Source organism: Martes martes (genome assembly GCF_963455335.1).
Source record: "Martes martes genome assembly, chromosome: 17".
Taxonomy (NCBI): domain Eukaryota; kingdom Metazoa; phylum Chordata; class Mammalia; order Carnivora; family Mustelidae; genus Martes; species Martes martes.
In genome coordinates this window covers 17,768,296-17,785,013 of record NC_137905.1, presented here as the reverse complement: position 1 = coordinate 17,785,013, position 16,718 = coordinate 17,768,296, and positions in this window count along the sequence as shown.

The window sequence follows — 16,718 nt, the reverse complement described above, 5'->3', positions numbered from 1 at the left end:
AGTGGTTGCTGGGATCTGGGGGTAGGAGAGAATGGGGAGTGACTACTAATAGATATGGAGTTTCTGTTTGAGATAATGAAAATGTTCTAAAATTAGGTAGTGGTGATTGTTGCACAACTCTGTTAATACACTAGAAACACACTAAATTGTACACTTTAAAAGAATGAATTTTGCAGTATGTGGCTTCCATATTTCCCATCTTTTGATCTCTCTCTGCTTATTCCTTTTGCCTTTTTTTTTTCCCTTTTGCTTTCTTTTAATCCATCTGCCAGTTCACAAATGGTCCCTTCAGCTAAGTTTAATCTTCCACTGCGTTTTAAAATTCCAGTTATGGTATTTTTCATTTCTGGGAGTTCTGTTTGCGTCTTTCTCAGATCTGTTGGGTCATTCTTTATAGTTTCCTATTTTTTGCAGACATTTCCAAGCTTGTCTCCTATTTAATACTTAATATGTTTATATTAAGTATCGTTATTTTATAATCTGTGCTCGGCAATCCCATTATCTGAAGGTATAGTTTTGTGCCTGCTGTTTGTTGTCTTTTCTGGTTCTTGCTCGTTATTTCCTTGTATGGTTGGTTATTTCTGGGTTGTGTACCACTCAGTATACTGGAGAATTTATTAGCGGGTATTTGTTGAGGCCTGGGATGAAAATGCCTTCCCCCAGAGAGGATTTTTACACCCTCACAGTGGCAGCAGGGCCTCAGAGTGTTAGCAGTGCAGAAGTACTTTGAACTAAGTTTATGACTTAGTTGAACCACCCTAATGATGTGAATTTGGGCTGCTACTCTGTGTGAAGGCCAGCTTGTGGCCTGACTTCTCAGGGAGAGCCCCTCCTTCCCTTCTTTTGCATTCTCTGGGTATGAGACCTTTTAGGGTGCAAGCTTAATCTGGGAGGGTCTTCTGGTAGATTCCTGACTGGGAACAGGCCCTGAGATTTGACATTTGTCCACATTGCCCCTCAAGGCCATTAAAACTGAGATTCAGATGTGCCTGTATTAGCAAACACTTAGAGAACCAGAAGGACTTCAGCATTCTTTCCTTCCCCAGGTTTTTGCCTCTCCTTCCCTTTTGACTTGATTCCTTTCTCCCTTGTCAGTTCTTCAATGTTCTCAAGAAGGCATTTTTCTTGTCTTATACAACATTTTTGGTTGTTTTCAACAACTGTATTCCCTAAAACAGAAGTTGGCAGATCTTCTTGTGCTATTTGACCTTGAATAGGTCATTTCCCTTCTCAGGAGAGGGGCCTGACCACCAACCAGCTCCAGTGCTGGGGAGCATGAAGGACATTGTGGGGAGTCTGGACTATGTCTTCACTAGTTTCTCTGAAGTGCCACCATCAGGCCTATGAGAGTGTTAGACTGCAGATTGTTTGGGGTGACTTGGCTTACGAGCCGAACCTCTGAGATAAATATTTCCCCTGGGTCTAGAAGGCCACTGGTGAGTGTCCATTCCCAGAGGAACTGGCTTCCTGGGACCAGGAGGCCAGGAGTATCCATCTCTATCCTGGGAAGCTGGAATAAGGGATTCCCCTGGGGGCTGTGTAGGCTCTTCCTGAAGTCAATTCTGACCTTTCTTCCCTGTTCCATTACAAGTCCCTGACGTGGCCACCCCTGCCAGCCCAGACACCAGAGGGTTTGAATGTGTTTCCAAGGTCATAGATACTGTTTTCTGTGGATTACATTTTCTCCTTAATAAGAACTTCCAAAACTCAAATGATACTGCAGTATCCTGTCCCCTCAGCCCTTTTGGTGTTGGCTAGGGAGCCTCCTGTTCTTTCCTGAGCTTAACCTCAGTCATTCCTATCCTTATGGGCCTTATACCAATTCCCTGGGAGGTGAGGTCTGGCCCAGTATGCTGGACATGTCCAATCTGACAGTACGCATTACATGGTTCCTGTCCAGAGAGACCGTTATACATTTCAGTCAGGTGGGGTGGGCAACAGGTTGGGAATCATTGCACCGGCTCTGGAGCAGTCCTGGTCTGGAAGAAAGAAAAGTTCTATGATCCTAAATCATTACAGACTACATTAGGATGCAGCCACTTTCTTATCAAAGGTAGCACTTTTTGCCATTTTGCCCACATACTTGTATGCAATAGACAGTTCTTTTAAATAAGCTCAAACAGCTGAAAAAAAAAAGGGTGCATGCTCTTACAAAATGGAAAAGGAGATTCAAATGCAGATAACATGTATCAATTAAGGAGCCCTAGTCAGTCCCTGGGCTGCCACAGTTTATACCTTTAGAGAAAACAACCATTCTCCAAAGGTTTGGTTACATCCTAATTATCCAGTGGGGAATTGGTGTGTCTTTGGAGGAAAACATTACCAACGGCTTTTAGCATGAGCTATCTCCAAGAAATTCCCCGCAGAGGCAGAGGGAGGAGAATTAAGCCAGTGCCAAACTCAGGCACACATTCTTGTATCAAGAGGCAAACATCACTGCATCGTTTTTGTTTTGTTTTTTTAATCTGGGAATTTCTCTGGAATTCTTTGAATAGCAAAGTTTGTACTTCTTTTAAGGCACTTCTTAAATCATAAAGTATTTCTCTGAGATTTGCTCATGTGGTTTTCTTGGCCTGAGCTGCCCTTTCTCCCTTTATCTGCCTGGCAAACCTCTTTATTACTGAGAGACTCTTCAAGCAGCCCCTCCCCACAAAGCCTTCCCTGACCCTTGACACTCCCAGTAGAAAGACCAGCTCATCTAATTCTGCTGGAGAGTGAGATATGATTGAGAATGACATTAGCCAGGTGCTATTCCCACTTTGCTCCCGGTACACCTGTTCTGGAACATTCTTTGATCAGTTCATAGAGCACTCTGAATTGTGTTTCAGGGTATCTGCGCTGTGAGACCTTTACCCTCACCCTCACTTTCCACATCCCCAAGTACCCTCACTGGACCTGGCTCTCAGGCTGTGAGGGTCAGTGAGTGTCTGAGAGCTGGCTGCAAGCCTCTGTCTGGTAAGGTATTCATCTCTCTTCCTTGAGATATCTAGTACAGAGCCCCACATGCAGCAGGTACCCTAAAAATATTTGTGAAATGAATGAAAGGAAGTGAATTACAGACCCTTTGCAATGGAAGATACTGAGATGTCAAGAGTCTTAGCAACTTTTTTAAGCTAGAGTGTGTGGGATTGCTTGTTTTTTGTTTTTTTGGTGTTTTTTTTTAAGATTAATACCCTTTTATCATCATTTTTTATCAGTTAGCTAAAAAATTGCTAGACAGCCCACAAAACAAGATTTGCTCTAGGACCAACACACAGAGTTAGCTGGAGACTAATGGTGCCGCGACCTGCTGGGCCGGACCACGGTAGTGTTTGGCTAAGTGTCGAGAGCATTAAGAAGAAAGTTGGGGCTGGAGGTGTGAGGCGTGCAGCACCAGCTGTGGAGCCTCCATGATGTGACTGCACATCTCCATCCTCCAACACTGGCAGGGTGATCACCACGGACAGTGTACCTAGCTGTAGATGGGCGTTCCCTAGGCCCCAGTATGTGGGCACAGTGACTGCATGAGGGGTAGCAGAAATCGGGGAGTGGGTGGTCAGCAGGGTACCTGTCGACACGGCCATGGTGGCCCCAGCCACCATGCCCATGCTTGTAGGTGGAGGGATGGGAGCAGCATACACTGTCCCCTGCGTGCAGTTGGGCTGCAGCCCCTTGGTGTGGTGCATGACACAAGCAGGCGGGACACATGGGCGCTGTGTGTAGCACATGCCTTGCTGTGCGTTGGGGCTTGGCTGGGGGTCATTTTGCTTGGGGTCCACAGCAGTCTGGTAGGGATCAGGGGAGGAGGAGTATGGTGGCACTGTCCCACTGGTGGAGGAACAGGACAATTGTAAGGTGTGCCGGAAGTGTAGTCGTTTGGGAGCTGCAGCTGCATAGCCTATGGGGAAACCAGTTGGATAAGCACTTCCTTTGGTATTTGCATAGGAAACCCCAGAAAAACCAGGGCTATAAACAGGATTCACAATTTCAAGAACTGCCCACACACTCTGGTCCACACCCAGTTCCACCTTCCTCAGGCCTCCAGTGGCCCAGTCAGCCCCACCAGACAAAGCACAACCAGGGATCCTCCCACGGGCACTGCCAGGCTATACCGTGCCCAGGCACCAAGCGACCCCGAGCTGCAGGCCTGAACTTGGTGCCACCCCTAGAGTGTGGGGGCCTAAGAATGAGTTTGTAGGATCTCACTTTGGGATGCCAGCTTGATAAATTTTCGAGCGATATGACATTAGAAGCATTATCTCCAAGAGAGGTGCCAGGAGATACCTTCTAGGAGACGCTAACCTTAAACAAGTCCTTGGTGGAAAACCAGTTATTAAACCAGCTTGGAGGGGACCTGAGAGTAACCAGCTCGTGGCTGGTTCTGCCCCAGAGTAAATAATGGGATCAGCCACTGTGGTGTCCCTTGAGGCTTGCAAGAAGTGTTTCATTTATGATCATCTGCCTGTGACATAAGAAAATAGTTTGATGGTCATTGAACAAGTGGTGCATTTCTTCATTGGACTCAGGCTTGTTATCCCTGCGCATTGCCTCTGGCTCTTGGCTGTCCTTCCTCGCCAGTATGCTCCAGTGGTGCAGGGATTTTCAGCCCCTGGCACACACATGTGTCTTTAGTTACCAACCTAGAAGCTTATGGGGCATCATTTCTGGCTAGTTATCCTCCAGATTTGATCCTTGAAGAATGATCTCCCCTGGGCGTCCTGTACTTGGCCTTGGCACTGTTCCCTGATTGACCAGGCAGAGTGGGAGCTCTCTTCTGCCTGCGTGGCCCACCTCCCTACATAAACACCAGTTCATCTTGGGCTACAGCTGAATGGCAATGCCAAGACTTAGGTCGAGGTGGAGAAAATGCCACCCCTACACAGTCATCCAGCCAGGGGCCTGCTTAGGACCCCTGAATCCATGGAGGAGAAAGAGGCCAGGACTGCTGGGCGGTTACCCAAGGCTCTAGGACCTCATGGGGTTCCCTTTGCAGTGGTTCTCTCTCACTGTGTCCAGGAATCATGACCGGGTCTGCTATCCATTCCATCTAACCGAGCTGCTAACTGCAGGTGTAGTTTCTGAGGCCATTTTTCACCAGACATGCTGAATGCAGACAAACAAACAGATGTTAGGATTTCCTGATGAGTGTTGGAGCAGAGACCTCAGGACCCCTGTGCCAAAGCTCCTTATGTGGCGAAGCAGGGGTTCCAGCTTACCGAACCCCACCCACCTGCGGATCTAGCTGAATTCTGATCAGTGCAGTCTCTTCCCTTCTTAGGGAAGCAGCCTGCCTCTCATTGAAGGCTGTGCCTTTTGCCTTCCAGGCTCTTCCCACCTCTTATCTCCTGTTCTTCTGAACCTCTCATACCCCACCACATGCTGACCCACTCCACCTTCTTGAGCATATTTAGTTCACTGATGAAAGCTTCATGGTTGCCCATGGGCCTGACAGAGGCAAGATGGGGTTGGAAGTGACACTGTTCTTAGCCTCAAGTTGCCCACAGTCTGCTGGGACAAATAGATGCTAACAGCAAACTGGGCACTTGGGTGTGGAGCACAGAGGAAGGAGCTGTTTACAGGAACCTGCTAGGGTTGGGAAGGCTCCTGTGGAGAGGAATTAATATGCATGGCCTTGACAATGGAGTAGGAGTTCTCCTGGTGGTTGAGCCAGGAGACAGCCCTGTTGGTTGAGGGCACGGCATGCACAAGTGTAAAAAGCGTGGCACATTCAGGAAGCCACAACTGATGGGTTGCCACACAAGAAACATACAAGAAATAAGGCTGGAGAGGGTGACCAGCCTGCTAGAAAGGCTTGCAGACCGAGCTGGGTGCTCACTGTATCCTGAGGGCAACAGAAGGCTGCAGTGAGGGTGCAAGGAGACTCTGCCCTTTCTTCTTCTTTTTTTAAGAATAGCTTTATTAAGTTACAATTAATATACATAAACTTCCTTCATTGTATGATATTTATTAAGTTCTATATATTATATATATAAACTGAATGTGCTTAAAGTGTACAGTGTGGTGAGTTTTAACATATGTAAACACCTGTGATACCATCACCACAATCCAGATAATGAATATATCCATCAATCCCAAAAGTTTCCTCGTGTCCCTTTTTCATCTGTCTCTCCCATCCCCACTATCTCTAGGCAACCACCCATCTGCTCTGTCACTACAGATTATTTCGCTCTCGGAATTTTACATAAATGAACTCATTCAGTATATAATATTTTTGTTTGTTCTTATCACTCGGGGTAATTGCTTTTGAGATTCGTCCATGTTGTATATATTAACAGGTAAATCCTTTTCATTGCTAAGTATGATTCTGTCATATGGATAGACAATTTGTCGATCTTTAGCTACTGATGGACATTTCGGTTGTTTCCAGTTTCGGCCTACTACACACTAAGCTGGTGGATATTTGTGTGCGGGTGTCTGTGTGGATATGTGCTTTTGTTTCTCTCTGCTAAGTATCTGGAATGAAATGATCATGTCATATGACAGAGGTATGTTTAGCTTTTAAAGAGATTGCCACTGTTTCCAAAGTGGCTGTTTCATTTTGCAGTCCTATCCCAGACATGCCTTCTTCTGACTGGCTACAGCCTGCAGGATGAACTTTCAGAGCAGAGTTTCCATGGGTTTGCCCAGCTAGTGACTACAACTGAAGCCCCGAGACATGTACTCCTCGGGACCAGGAAAGGGAAGGAGGGTATCTAGGAATTCTTTCCCAAAGATGATGTCAGAGACTTGGCATCATTTCGAGAGGCTTGTTTGTCATCGATACTGCCTCAGGAGCTGGGAGAATTGAGTAGCACCGAAGGATAATGAACTAAGAGCACTTCTAGTTCAGAACTTGAGAAAATCCCTTTGGACCTAATGAGGCCACCGGTCACAGATTAGAGCTCAAATTCCACAGAAATGAATTTTTGTGTAAATAAATGATTTCAGCTTATGTGGGGGCCCCAGCCAGCTGTAGGAATGGCTGTGATCTCTGGTTCATAGCCCCGTTCCAGAGAAGTGGCATCCCAACCAGATGGTCAGGAGGAGCTGTAGAATGGAGGTCTCCAGAGCCCCGGGGACACCCCCCCCTCCGCCACCAGGTGAAGGTTGCTAATCTAGATACATTCCCCAAGGTGGGAGCTCTGGGGAAGCATCCAGGACTAGAGGGCAAGACCAAAATCCATGTCCTTCTGCCCACTACGGGCACCTGTCCTTTCTGGATGCTACTATCTGTAGGGTGTGAGCCCACCAGAGTTTTGAGTGTGCTGCTCATTCATTCACATTCATTAGTGCCTCTTTGGAACCAGAGGTGACTCAGGCAGATTCGAGTCAGGTTATGAAATCCCCCAGTCTCTGCCAGGTTTTTGGATGGATTTTATGGAAGTGGCACAAAATGGTGATTAGATCAGGCTCATGTTTGATAAAGGGACCCTGGAAGCCAGTATGGAGGATAGACTCGAGTGTGGATAGTCCGTGGGCAGGGAAGTCATTAGGAGGAGGCGAGGGAAGATCTGAGCAGGCAGCAGCAGTGGGAGGACGAGGGACTTAGGACAGATGTGTGGTTAAGAAAGAGAAGAGTCAGCATTGCCTCACGGCTGCTAGCTCTCTTCTCTCGTGGCTTTAGTGACATTGCTGTCTCCCAGTTCCCACCAACCACTGATTGCATAAATAGCAAATACGTGGAGGGCTGTTTGGGAGGATAGAAGGATGGCTTCGTGGCTCCACCCATGCTTCCATCACCTGCCTGAGCAGGCATCCTTCACTGAGGTGAAGATGGGGACTGCAGGTGTCCTCCCGGTTCAACAGGATGTCACTGACTCACGTCTGACAGTTCTCAGCATGGACCAACTCGGGGAGGCTCAGTCAGTCACCTGGGAAACAAGGGCACTGTGGTCCCTTCTGGCCTCAGATTCCTAAAGCAGTGAAAGACTCCCAAAACTTTAAGCCTTTAGGAAGGAAAGGCCTCAATTTCTCATGAGGACCTCCTCCTCGGGGCAGGAAGGAAGGGGAAGAGAAGCCAGAGCCTGGCAGGGAGGTCAAAGTTCTCAGTTTGATGCCTGTTAAGGATTTGGGTTTCAGTTGTGATCACTGAGTGTTGATATGATGTGACCTTTGTCTGGTTAAGCATGGTGAGTTTAGCACTGTTCAGGTACGTTTCTGTGGTTTTTACTGACCTGCTCAAAGCTCTGTCCACAGGAGACCTCAGAATGGTGCTCACCATAACCAGCGTTCACCCTCAACATAGTGTGGAGGGAGAGAGGAGGAGGGACGGAGGGGCAGGGACCACTGGATTTGTGCAATGTGGAGGAAAGCGTGCTGGTGACATGTGGGAAAAGCCTAAAGTCCTGGGTTCCAGTCCCCTGTGCCACCTCCCCTGGTGACCTCAAGAGAGACTCCCTTCACCTGTCCGAGCTGATGTGGACTCTGCTCACACGGGCTGCATGTCAGCACCTATGTGTTCCCTTGTCTTCAGTCTGGGCCCCCGGGAGGGTCAAAGCGCTGGGCACAGAACCTCTGAACTGGGTTTGAAAAGATGGATCAAAGATGTTCACTTCGAACAGTTCAGGCTACGACTTGTGGGCAGTTGATGCCAAGTGTTGGAAGTGAGTGAAGAGCTAAAGTTCTAAATCTGGGGCCCAGCCCTTCGCTCCCGGCCCAAATTCCACAGAATTTGACAATTACAGAGGTTTGATTTGGTCATGAGGAACATGATTGTGCATGGTCATCTGCTTCTGGCCTAGGGGCTGCTCACAAGTCTTTTGAATCACCTAGAGTTTCAGAGCTGGAAGAGCACTGAGTGACTTCCTCTCAACCCTTTGTTTGATGTGAGAGGAACCAGAGGCCCAGAGAGGGCAGAGGAGCAGCTGGGGCCCTGGCCAGAAATGACCAGGCTCGTGCACATGGGCTCTGAGGGCTCCTGGGGGAGTGCTTGGTGTTCCAGGCTGCTGTACAGGAGGCACCCAGTGGTCACTGACTTGGAACAGACTTGGCCCTGTTCCCTGCCCTGTGGCGCCACCAGCAGGGCCCTCCTGCCCTTGTGCATTGAACCTTTTAGAGAAGAGAGTCTGCCTGGTCATGCCTAGTTGATGAATGGCCTTCCTGCTCACCAGGCTATCACAATAACAGTGGCAGCAGAAGTGGGGAAAGTGGTTCGGGCATAGACAGTGGAGGTGAGGAGCCCACGGGTGGGGAGAGTCCGGCAGAGGTCCAGTGCTAGAAGATAAGCTGTATGATGAGCTGGGTGGTGCGTGGCACGCAGAAGAGATAGCCTGGGTGTTATTATTCTGGGTCCAGGGGACTCGCCTAGATTTGATGATAAAAGCCAGAGCCAGGCCCCAAGTGGTGGTACCAGCCTGAGAAATCCCGGGAAGGAGGCCCGGCAATGAGGTGTTTGGCCTCCGGCCAGATGGTGCAGGCTGGGCATCCCTAGACCCAGGGCATGAATTCCTGCCAATGACTCAGGAACTTTAGAGCAGAGGGCACCCTTTAGATCTCCACAGCTCTGCCAGGAGTCCTGCCTGGGGTGATGGCCTCAGGTGAGGGAGGAGGAATGCGGAAGAGCTGGGTAGGGCATGGCCTGAGGAGGGAGGCTGTGATCTTCGTGCTGTATTGGGGCAGCAAACCCTCCCCCAGGCCTCCTGTGCCACCTGCAAGCTGCAGATGTGGGCCATACAGTCCAGAGTGGCGTGAGTCACCTGCATAAAGCTTCTGGGATTTTCTCTGTATCTCCCATACCTGCCTTCTCAAGGGAGAAGAGATGCCCCTGGCGGCTTGCTGCGTGAGGGATGGAAAGGCAGGAGCCAGCGCCCACACAGGGGGGCCCTGAGCTCCCAGGCCTTCCACCCACAAGGAAGAGAAGGAGGGTGACCTGGAGCTCTTGCTTGTCTGGGTTAGGGATGGTGGGGGAAATGAGCAGGCTGGATGAGCCTCTGACTCTGGCTTCCTAATGGTCATTGAACCCTTCCAGAGTTAAACCTCAGATCCTTCAGATGTGGGTGGACACTAATCCCCTCCCTCTCCCCTCATGCCCTCATATCCCCAGCAGTGCTCTTACACCCGGCTCTTTGACCTTCTTTCCCTCCCTTTTCCAAACCTTCCCTGCTCCCTGGCTCAGCTCAGTCCTCTGCCTCCTGCCAAAAGCCTTCCCTGCTGTACCAGGCCTTGCAGACAATCCTGCCTTTATCTGTTCCCCTTCCCATACCAGTCTCGGGAGGGCAGGGAACTGATGTAGGAGGATCCAGAGAAGGAAGGTAGAAGGCAGCAAGACCCAGCCTGCTTATCTACAACTGAGCAGGGGCCTTGGAGTAGAGAACCCCCAAGAAAGAAGGCCTGAGGAGGCAGTCATCTCTCTGGGATCTATACCAGCAGGGACTGGGAACCGGGACAGACAAACAATGGGAGCCCTGGTCAGAGGGCCAGGCAGTGTTTCACTGGGGGTACTAGTTGGGCTGTGATCATTGGAAGAGATAGCAAAATAGAGGAAAGGCCAGGGGCCTGGGTCTGGGCCTCTCTGGATGGCGAAGCAAAGGCTGAGGCCCTACCCCATGCAGCCTCCCTTGGGACTCTTCATAGCAGGAGCCAGGCAGTAGGCAGGGTGACAAGATCTGGTCATGAGTCACTGAAGAGCCCATTTTGGGTGCAGAAGCAGACGCTCCACCCCACCCCACTCTGTAGAGCTCTACTTATTAAACGGGGCATTACCTCTTCCTGGTAGTTTTGGAGTGGCGCTCACTGGAAGCCACCACAGGGCCTTGAGCATAGGCAGGTCCGCCCTTTTACTCCCACTCCTGGTACCACAAGTGCATCTATGCCTGAGAAGGGCCACTGTGGGTGGCTGGAGGTATTCTCAGCACCAGTTGTCATAGCCTGGCCCGAGTTATTACCCAGCAACCAGTCCATCACAGATGAGGAACTCAGCATGGTGGGACAGAAGGCACCCACTCATTTTGAGCAAAATGGGGTTCCCAGCACAGTCCTGAGCCTGCCTCCTGCCCCTGAAAAGGCCTTATGGTATCTTGGGTTCTCCCAGCACTTCAGGGGAGCAGTGTCTGGACCTGAAGCCCTGGCCAGCCACAGACCACATGTCATAGGATTGACTAGCAATAAAATACATCAATTTAAAATCATAACGGAGTTGCCTGAGTGGCTCAGTTGGCTAAACATCTGCCTTCAGCTCAGGTCATGATTCCAGGGTCCCGGGATCGAGCCCTGCATCAGGCTCCCTGCTCCCCAGGGAGTCTGCTTCTCCCTCTGCCCCTCCCCTTACTCGTTTTCTTTCTCTCTCTCTCTCTCAAATAAATAAAATCTTTTTTAAAAAATAAAAAATAAAAAATAAAAAGAAATCATAAGGGAATTGCAGACTAAGGCCACAAGGAGATACCACCAGACACCTATTACAATGGTCAAAAGAAAAGAGCATCAAGTCCTGGTCAGGATGCAAAGCAACTGGAGCTCTTAGACATGGTTGGAGGGGATGCAACTGGTGCACCCACTTTGGAAAACACTTTGGCATCTTCTTGTAAAGTTCATCATTCACTCACCATATGACCCAGAAATCCCAATCCTACATATTTACCCAAGAGAAATGAACTTACCTTTATACAAAAACCTGTATGAAACCACTTATAGTGGCCTTATCCATAATTGCCCCAAACTGGAGATAACCCAAATGTCCTTCAACTGGCAAATGGATAAACAAACTGATCCATCCATAGAGTGGAATATTCCTTGGCAATGAAAAGGAAATCAAACTTATGGTATGATATGAGCAAAAATAGGGATCAATCCCAAAATGTGTTATGCTAAGTGAAAGAAGCCAGACTCAAAAGGCTCCATGATGTTATTCTAGTTACGTTTTGGGAAAAGCAAACCTATCGGGTCAGAAGAGAGATCAGGGGTTGCCAGGATCTGGGGTGGGGGTGGAGGTGGAGGGGATCGACTACAAAGGAGCACAAGGGAAACTTTTGAGTGATGGAAATATTTTATATGTTTCCATCATTGTGGTGATGATTACACAGCTGTGCATTTATCAAAACTCATAGAACTGTATACTACGAAGGGTGGATTTTACTACATTTAACCTGACTTAAAACACACACGCACACATTAATCCCAGCCACTCTTTCTGAGCACCTACTAGGCTCAGTGCCAGGGGCTCTGAGTGTTTTCTCATCCATCCACGCATTTGCTCGCTCACTCAGCAAGCATTTATTGTTGCTTCCACCAGGTGCACAATGCTAGTTACTCCTCCCTAATACCTTCAAGCCAAGGGCTCCCTAAGTTGTATAGAGAAACTGGCAGGAAGATGTGGCCAGAGCCCAACCCTGGGGCCATACAGGTGAGCTTGAAGACTCTGGGTATAAAATTCCACGGGGAGAGGAATTCCAAGCTTTGTCACCCTCTCAAGGGATTCTGCAACTCTGAAAGAGAGACTAAGGTGGGGAGCGAATCATAGGGACCTGAGAAGGGTTAGCTCCCTCTCTGAGGTGCTGGTCTTCACCAGCTGGCCAGACCAGGCCCCTCACAACTCTGAACACAGAGCCCGAACTTGGTTGGAGCACTGGGGCTCCAGGCCCGTTTAGGTACACAGTTTTTTCTGCGGGGTGGCTGGTTCTCTGGTTAGGAGCTGTCTGTGTCTGCCCAGCTCAGATGGGAGTAATCCTGGCTTCTCTGGTAAGAATCCAGATGTGGGAACCCCCTTGGATAAACCCCGCATGTGAGGTACATAGTCACAGGAACACTGTACAGCAGTAAAAATGAGCAAACCAGAGCTGCATATATCAGGAAGGATTAATCTCAAAAATATAGTGTGGTGTGGAGAACAAATGACAAGGTAGACAATATATGACACCATTTAAAGATTGCTTAAGAGTTGAACACCTTATATTTATATATGTAGATTCTTCAAAGAGATCAAATTACATTTAAAAATGTTTTTAAATTTTTTTCAGTTTTATTGAGATAATTGACATACAGCACTATGTAAGTTTAAAGTGTAGAGCATAATGACATGACTTACATATATATTGTGAAATGATTACGACAGTGGTTTATTTAACATCCATCATCTCATATAGATACAAAAAAAAAAAAGGTTTTTTTTCCTTGTGATGAGAACTTTTATGACCAACTCTCTTAGAAACTTTCAAATAGGGGTGCCGGGGTGGCTCAGTGGGTTAAAGCCTCTGCCTTCAGCTCAGGTCATGATCCCAGGGTCCTGGGATCAAGCCCTGCTTCGGGCTCTCTGCTCGGCAGGGAGCCTGCTTCCTCCTCTCTCTCTGCCGCCTCTCTGCCTACTTGTGATCTCTGTCTGTCAAATAAATAAAAAAATCTTAAAAAAAAAAAAGAAACTTTCAAATATACAATGTGCCAGTGTTAACTAAGTCATGTAGGTTAAATATGTTTTAAAGACAAAATAGTACCATATATTATTATGATTATAAACTTAAAAATATAAAAAACATGAACAAGAAAGAGCATATTAACTTCAGAACTGGATTAGCTCTGGAGAAGACATTACCAAAAAAAAAAAAAAAAAAAAAAGGATAGCAAATGGCTAACAGATTTAATAAATCTGGGATGTATGGCTCAAGCCAAGGAGACTTGTTGCATATTGTTTTCTGTACTTTCAGTTGAAATGTTTCATAATTTAAAAACAAGCCAGAATGAACCTTGAAAACGTTACACTAAGTGAAATAAGTCAGACACAAAAGAACATATATTGTGTGGTTGCACTTATATGAGGTGTCTAGACTAGAAATTCACAGAGAGAAAGTACAATAGTGGTTACCAGGGGCTGGTACCTCAACTATCTGCTTTAAAAAAAAAAAAAAAAAGGCAAGGGACACCTAGGTGACTCAATGATTGTCTGACTCTTGATTTCAGCTCAGGTCATGATCTCAAGGCTGTGGGATTGAGCCCTGCGTCACACTCTGTGCTCAGCAGGGAGTTTGCTTGGGATTCTCTCTCTCCCTCTGCCTCTCCCCACTGTGTGCTCTCTCTCTCTCTCCCCCCCGCTAAATACATACATACATACATACATACATACATACATACATCTTTAAAAAAAAAAAAAAGCCAAAAGAAGGGAAGCCGAGGACTGTCTGGTCTGAACCTGGCTCTGACATGAGTTTCTTGGTGTCATCATGAGCCTCCAAGCCTCCCCTACCCCCTGTGACATAGGGAGGGAACCCTGTCAGCCTGGCTCCCAGGGCTGGAGCCACTGCCACATCCACAGAGTTCTAAGAAGGAAGCAGAGTCATAGCCTCTGTAGAATGAGGTTAATGAGAATCCGCTCCAGACTCCAGGGGTTTTGAGCCTTAATTAATACTTGTGAGGCCCTCAGTGATTGTGAAATCAGAGGTTCTATAAATCTGTATGGCAGTGGCCTTATTAGTACTAGCACATTACTCAAGAGAAAGAAGCCAGCCTTTGTATCACTGACTTAGCTCCTGGAAAGGCCGGGCCCGGTGTGTCCAGGCCAAGCTGAAGCTGTCTCTCCTGGCCCCCTTGTCTTGCTTTCTAGGCCACTCCTGGAATCCGAGTGGTCTGGACCAGTCTGGGGCTTCAGGGCACCCACCTCCCTCCCTGTCCCGAGCACTGTGGCCAGGCTCCTGATGGACAAAGACCACCACTTGGAGGTTTGAGGAGGGAAACCACAGCAGTCTCAGTGATTTTCACTCCAGGCCCAAGGTGGAACATTTCCTTTTCTACAAATCTCAGGACTCCACTAAGAGTGCCTGACAGCTTCCCAGGTGGCCATCCTTTCTGTATTTGAGGTACCTCCTAGGATTGAGCATTACCAGGCTCTGTGGGTCCCTGAGGAGAGGACCAGCTCTGGGGCTGGTTACCATCCCATTTTGCCTTAGCTTGGGTCTTTTCTGCCTGAAGGCTCCTCCCAGGTCCCCTCAAACCCCCTCCCCCAGCAGGACTCTGGGGCACAGGCTTTTTCCTCCTTTGTTCTGGCACCCTCCTCCAGGATAGATCCTTAGACCACATCATGCTTTAGGCCACCCACTCAAGAGCACCTCACACCAGACGCAGGGACCCCTATTTATGCTAGACGTCTTGATGCCATGCAGAACCACCCGGACCTGGCAGAGCTTTGTTGCCCTTGGACTCTGTGGACTCATTCATAACCCCTGGGATGGTTCATACTCTGGCCAGAGAGGTGGTAGTAGATGGAGACACAAGCTGGGAGGCAGGATCGATGGCCCCAGGTGCCCTCAGCTCTGGGGCTTGTGACCCTGACTTTAGGGACCCTGGAGGTCTATGAACTTAAGGATCTGTAGCCCAGATTACCTCCCTCATTCCAGGGGACCTATAGCCCCTGTGCCTGCTTACCCTGGAGCTATGACCCGGGCCAGCCTCTGGTATGTGGGCCTCTCTAACCAACCCCTCTGATGGTTACCTGTTAAGACCCGGCACATGGGGCGCCTGACTGGCTCAGTCGGTGGAGCTTGCACATCTTGATCTTGGGGTCATGAGTTTGAGCCCCACAATGGGCATAGAGTTTAATTTTTAAAAAATTAAAAATAAACTTATTAACAACAACAACCAGAGACCTAGCACAACCTTCTCCCATATTCAGTCTTGGTTCTGGGGACTAATCCCTGCTCTCCACATTTCCCCTAGGTTTGTTACATCCTGATGGATGCAACTTGTCACTCCTGCTGGGTAGCTCTGAGTATCGTGAATGTCATCCTCCACGTCAGCAGCCCCTCCCTTCCACTCTTCCTCCAGGCTTCCTGATGTATTCACACATTGCCAGGCCTTCCCCAGGGCCTGTCAAACCAGACGGGACTGAGGCCAGAGATCCCCTCAGGGCTGATGGAGGTTTCTTCCGCAGCCTTCTCAGGGGAACAGTGTAGTATCATGGTTAGACCTATAGGCACAGGAGATGGCTTCCTGGGTTCAAACCGTGTTTCCACCTTTTACCTGCTGTGCAACCCTGGGGCAGTTGCTTAACCTCTCTGGGCATCATTTGTAAAATAAGGGCAATCATAATACTACTGCACAGGATTGTTGGAAGAATTAAATGAGATCATTTAGGGGCAGTGCTGGGCCTGACATACAGTAAATACCCAAGGAAGGTCAGCTGTCAGTGGTGCTAAACTTGCTGCTTCTGAATCTCCTTGAATATTCATGGGCTTTGTTTTAAGAATATGTACTGGAGGAAAAAAAGAATATGTACTGTGAGGGCACCTGGCATCTTGCCCAAGCCAAGGTGACCCCTGCCCACAACCTGCCCCCAGCCTCCACCCCATCCACAATAGATGGATGCCGAAACTCCCTCCCCAAAAGCTTATCTGTGCAGCACGCCCAGTGAGTGTCTCCCCAGCCCTGCTGCCCACCTCACACCCCATGCAACTGCCTCTGAGGGTCCAAGGTAGGACAGTGAGGCTGCTTAATGAGAGGGTGCAGACCTCTGCCTAATCAGACCATCCCGGACAGCTTGGAGAGGCCAGTTTTCTTCTATTTATAGTTAAACTTCTCTGCCATTATGGTGCATCTCTAGTTTGGGAGCTCTCTTATTATGTTTTCTTTATGCCTTCTTCATGTGGGTGAGTGGAAAAATAAATGAAAGGGAAAATCACAGTTTTGTGGTTAGGAAAAACTGCCGGGGGGGATGGCAGGCTTTATGTTCACAGCCTTGGTGGCATGTCTAGGGTGTCCCGGGGCGTCAGAACAAGACACGACTTTTCCTGGGTGTGGTGATAGGGTGGCCATGAGGCAGGGTG